Consider the following 6,141-nt stretch of genomic DNA (forward strand, 5'->3'; position numbering starts at 1 on the left):
AAAAATTTATGTAGCTACTTTCGAGGTCTTTCAACATCTTTCTACAGTTCATGTAATGCAGTCTGTAACGCAATGGGGAAAGGATCCTGTTGTTGTGATAAATTAGCAAGAGGACAGGGAAAAAAATCGCGATCCAAAGGATAAGAAACGCAAGGAGTGACAAACCACACTGATTCCCTTCCTGTGTGAAAACCGTAGTTTTGCTCTAAGAAGTAGGAATCAGAAGTAGGGGTTAATTTTGTATTACACTAGAGACGTCAGTCAGAATTTGAACAAAGTGAACAAGTACATCAAATCGACCGTGAAGAATGTAAAAGGAACAAATCAGCTCAAAGAAGAATCACAAAGACTCCACTAGAGAGAGGGGGTGGGAGGGGGGAGTGTACTTCCTATTAATGAGCTAATGGGGATGTGCCGCTGGATGGGGTCGCATTTTTACTACTGGATTGACTATAATGGGGTTGCATTTTCAACAGAGTCCCCGACAGAGTTACTAGAATGGGGTCGCAAATTGTCGGGAGTTTGGGGGTAAGAAAATTCTGGCAAGTGGGATTTAGAAAGGGAAAGATTCGGGGTAATAAAGGTTGTTACAGAAAGAAATGTAGCGCTGTTGATTTCATATTTTCTAGTCGCATTATATTCCGTTTTTAAATTACAAATAAAAGGCTTTATGTAAGGTTTATGCATAAACAGAAAGTGACTATGTTGGGGTCGCTAAAATTACGTTTACCTAAAAGTTACGAAGATAGGGTCTATAATTGGCTTTAAAATAGCCTATAAAAGGATATGGGCTCTGAGAGGTCAGCGTCACACCCAGCGAAAATTGACCCTCCCTTTCCCACCCGGGTCCAGCAACCAATGGTCCCCAAGGAACTGTGTACGAAACTCAATAGTGTGAATAACCTTATAAGCAAAATCGAATTTATTAACCCACAGCTCAAAGATAACATTGACTTGCAGTTTCGCATTATAAAAGCGAGACCTTTGATGCTCTTTAATATGCAACAGACTTCGGTACAGTATCAAAAGAGTCATTAATAAGTATAAAGCGAGTAACCAAATGAGGGCCAATTGACCCATCCAACCTCGTATTACCCGGTGCCACAGACTGGTATGTCGTTCAAAGATGTAAGATTCATGACTCCACTGCCTGTTAATACGCTTACCAAAGACGAAGAAGAGACCATAAAAGAGTGGCTCAAGAACTACCATCCAGTGCAACAGAGAAAAGTGAGGAGTAAGGTAACTAAAGATAAGGCATGAGCTCTTCCTCCGGTAGTAAATGCAAAGACAAATCCTGGGTACACATATATTGCGCTTTAACACATGCTAGTAAATACGCTTTTTTTGTTTACATTATTTTGTACAGAAAGTTCCGCAGTGTAGAAACATAAAGAGATCATATGTTATGGTCTATCTTGGTAGTATACTATATCTTTCAGTATAAAATGTTCTTCTACCCCAGAACGTTTCTTGGATAGGATCGTTAATTTTCAACTTTTTAAGACAATGACAATTAACTTTTAACAGATCCCTTAACCGTAAGGGGAAAAATTTAACCCTTAGACGTCAAAAGGCCAAAATATTAACTATTATCGGGGTTCCCATACAAATCCTTATAACTTTTACCCTTTGAGCCTGGGCTGCCTGTGCCCCATGGAGACCCTCTTTCAACGAAGCTTGGATGACCAAAAAAGAAAAAAAGATGAAACGCTATGCTATGTGTTATTGAAGCAAATGTTGAAGCCGTTTCCGGGCCTTAATACATTACAGTGTCCCGGTTTGACCGGCTTAGAACAGAGCAAATACGGACAGAACGAAAGTTTTTCAATAAAAGAAATTGTTTCCAACACGATGCAAAGCCCGAGAATTTAACTTGTCATGGCTCGGCACTCGTCATTTTGTTTATTCAAGCGAACAAAGGACATTTGAATGGTTTCGTCTGTTGTGTTTTCGTCATTCACTCACACCTTATAGCTATCATGCAGTCCGTACGATTCTCAGTAAAAGCAGTATGAAGCCAAAAATACTAGAAAATGACGCAATAGTGGAATAATAAATCCAGTATTGAAATGTTTTGCATACAATCCGCGCGGACGTTTCGCTTAATTCTCGTATTATGTTAACTATTCACGGGCACGATTAGAATGAATGAGTTTGAGTGAAATAAGTGAAATGTTTATAGCGGCATTAAAGGAGATCAACGGGACGAAGGTCCAAGGCGACCATGCAAACCCCGAGAAATTTTGGTTATGACGTCATCGTTAGGCCGTACGTCCTTACGCTCAACTTTTCATGTAAGCCAATACGCAAAATGTCGCGCTACTGTGGTGGGAAGTTGCATGTATTTTTTTTTTCTTTTTTACGGGAAGTTGCATGACCAGCGAATTACATAAACATAAACATATGATAATTGAAGAGCTCTGCTTTTAGGCTTGCCTAAATATGTATATATATATTAGTAATAATTTCTGCTAATTAATATAACGGGAACTGAATATTTAAAAAAGTCGGAGTGACGACCTGATCCCTTCTCGCGTTGCTTTCACAAGCAGGTGGTGACAGATGCTTATGGCTGCTCGGACAGAAACAATCCTCCAGACGTTTTTGTTGCTTTTAGTCCTCGTTCTTTGAAAAGGTATGTTCAAAACTAAATATTTTCTTAAAATGCAAGAATTAAGTATGACAATTGTAAAATATTTTCTTAAAATGCAAGAATCAGGTATGACAATTGTTACTTAGAAAGCACTTGTAACTTTTCACTTGGACAGGTTTGCAATTATTGTCGGTATCAGCGCACTTTTTGTTTCGTCTTCCCACAAAACGCCTAAAGGTTTTATCAAGAAATTAACCGAGTGAGTGCTAATTCTTGACCAAAATCTCTCGAAATTGATGTTTTTGTTCTTCAACCATAACTAAAAAGTTGGGATATTAAACTGTTTTCTTTGTAGCCCTACAAACCTCTGTCTCAGTGACACTTAGAGAATGACATGAAATTAAAGTTCCTAGAGGTTTTCTCATATTTTCCCAGCTACACAAAAGGCATCTTTTACACGGCTTGATACCATCATTTACAAACTTAACACAGAGTTATCGGTAGGAACAGCTACCATCGGAGCATATCCAAGACGAGTGCTCCACGGTAGTTTCAAAGCTACAGGGCTGCAGTGTAATGCTTTCCCGTGTAGGCTTAGAATAATGTCCGACGAGGCTTGATACCATCATTTACAAACTTAACACAGAGTTACCGGTAAGAACTATTGAAATTAGGTAGGCGAAAGAGGGAAGGGAGAGGAAGAGGGGGGGGGGGGGGTGAGGTGTTGAATCCGCCTGTAGAGTTTTATAGATGGATAAGACGAAAGAAAAATATCGTGGACTAAAGAGGAATAATTATTTCGTGTCTACTTTTTCATTATTCCTGCTTAAACATGAGCCCATTATTCCAAAAAGTACTATTCTTTCCCTCTAGAAAAAGCAAGTTATTGCCGTTTATATTCCTCCCCCATAACTCTTTGTTTCAAGCTACCATCGGAGCATATCCAAGGCGAGTGCTCCACGGTAGTTTCAAAGCTACAGGGCTGCAGTATAATGCTTTCGCGTGTATGCTTAGAATAATGTCCGAACGAGGAATCGATATTTTGCAAGCAGGTTTTGATGATAAAGGGTTTGTTCGTTAAAACAGCTGGAAAGCTAAGGTAAGGTGACATTGGAGAGACTATTCCAGTCGCTAATTTCTTTTATTTGCATATCCCGCACGACAGTTGGAAACACATTTTTTTTTTGGAGGGAATTTCATTCTTTTGGAACTATTTTTCTGGAACTGTTTCTTTGATTCTTTGATAACAAATATTATCAAATATTACTGTGAATATAAAAATTCAAACCGAATTAAAGTACCTCTTTTGAAAAGTGAATTCGTTAAAATATAAGATAAAGGACCAAAAACAAGTTAAAGATGTTTCATAACTTACGCACCGAAATATGTTCCTTCACGGTAAAGACTCATGGGAAGTTCGTTTTTCCTAAAAGCATTCCACCCTGAACTTTGTAACTAGTTCATCTCTAAATAACATGACAATTAATAAGTAATCATATACTCCAATGAATATAACTTCCAAATGGTCTTGATCGCAGTGACACAAAGTTTCCCTCACTATCTGGCTGGAAGCTGGAATTTTGCTCATATCCATGCTGCAAGCGTGGAACAAAATTTAAACAAAACCCCAAATAAATGATTTTTAGCTTTTTCTTGTATGTTTTTTGCCTATTATTATGAATTTTGGAAATAGTTTTCGTTGGCTGCCTCTGCAGATCCTTTGAACAAGTCATTTAAAGAGGGTCTCAATGGGGTTAACTGCTAGTTAAATCTAAACGTTAAATTATTAAACGTTAGCCGTAAAACATGTTAACCGTAAAAATTCTCGCCATAAAAATGAAAGTTCAATGCCTCGTTTGAGGACTCAACTAGTCACGAATTTTATGAATTTACCAGTCTTTTGGGCGAGAAAAGCCGATACTCTTCACTTTTCCGCAAAACGGGGGTGTTGGAAGTCACTGGAAGTGTCTGACAAACGGTGTCACAGCATGAGTTGACAGACGTTTTGACACCTGTTGTTACACCTTCTCCAGTTTCATTGACGACTTTGCGATTTCCATGCGATGGCCGTGGTGACAGCTATTCAGTTTTTATCGTAGTGGAGAGAAAAAGCCGATAGAAAGATTTAAGGGCGGGATAAGGGTTAAGCAAGAGCACAGATCTTTTCACTCATTCGGAAAAAAAAATGTAATAGATTTTCTTGGACTCAAAGACAAAGCCAAGACCTGATACTTACCGCCTTTCAAAATTTAGTAGCAAAAACGGAAAATTTCGACCTATCGACCCAGCAGCAGGTGGACCTGGAATTGCCCATCTTGCTTGCGTAAGATGGGGAAAGCGAGCTAAAGTTTCATTAAATTTAAACAAACTAGGAAGCGTTTGTGTATGCATATACTCTGTTCACGCGAATGGAGGCTGGCTTGTTACGGGCACATGGTCGAAATAGTAGTATGCAGCTGGACTCTGGATGTTGTTGTGATTCTGTGACAATTAAGCCAACGCTTTGTAGTACTGATCAGAGAGAAATGAGGGACAACCAGTAATTTACCGTGAAAACGAGAAGGTGGCTAGAAAATCAAATGCTGGGAAAGTTAGTGCTGAAAAGCAAAAGTACGTGGTAAAAAGTTGTGGCGGTTCCATTTCATGTAGACACTTTCAAGGTCTTTCAACATCTTTCTACAGTTCATGTAATAAAGAGATTTAAAAATGGAAAGATTCGCCGTAATAAAGGTTGTTACTTAAAGAAATGTACCGTTGCTGATTTAATACTTACATTCCGTTTGGAAATTACAATTAAAAGACTTTATGTAAGGTCTATGGATAAACAGAAAGTGACCAAGTTGGGGTCGCTAAAATTACATTTACCCAAAAGTGACTAAGATGGGATCTATAATTGGCCATGAAATAGACTATAAAGGGGTTCGGGGTTCTGACAGGCCAGCGGCACATACCCAGAAAAAATTGACCCAAGTACCCCACCGTCCAGGTTCGGCAACCAATTTGTACCTAAGGAGCTGTGTCCCGAAAGACACAAACTTCTGTATACTTTCTACTCAAGCAAAATCGAAATTATCCACAGCTCAAAGGTATATAGCATTGACTGGAAAACTTTACATACAACATCACAATAGCAGAGGATTTACACGCACTTTCGTATTTTAAGCGCGAAACCTTTGGTGCTCTTCAACATGCAACAGACTTCGGTACAATATCAAAGGAGTCATTAATAAGTATAAAGCGAGTAACCAAATGGGAGTCAAAAAACTCAACCCATCCATCCTCGTATTACCCGGTGCCACGGACTGGTATATCTTTCAAAGATGTAAGATCCATGAGCCCACTGCCTGTTAATACGCTTACCGTGAAAGAGTGGCTCGAAAACTACCGTCCAGTGCGACAGAGAAACATTGAGGAGTAAGACAACTAAAGATAAGGCGGGAGCTCTTCCTCCGGTAGTGAATGCAAAGACAAATCCTCGGTACACATATATTGCGCTTTAACGCATTCTAGTAAATAATATACTTTTTTGTTTAAATTATTTTGTA

The sequence above is a fragment of the Montipora foliosa genome, unplaced genomic scaffold (assembly GCF_036669935.1).
Source record: "Montipora foliosa isolate CH-2021 unplaced genomic scaffold, ASM3666993v2 scaffold_427, whole genome shotgun sequence".
In the NCBI taxonomy this organism is placed as follows: Eukaryota; Metazoa; Cnidaria; class Anthozoa; order Scleractinia; family Acroporidae; genus Montipora; species Montipora foliosa.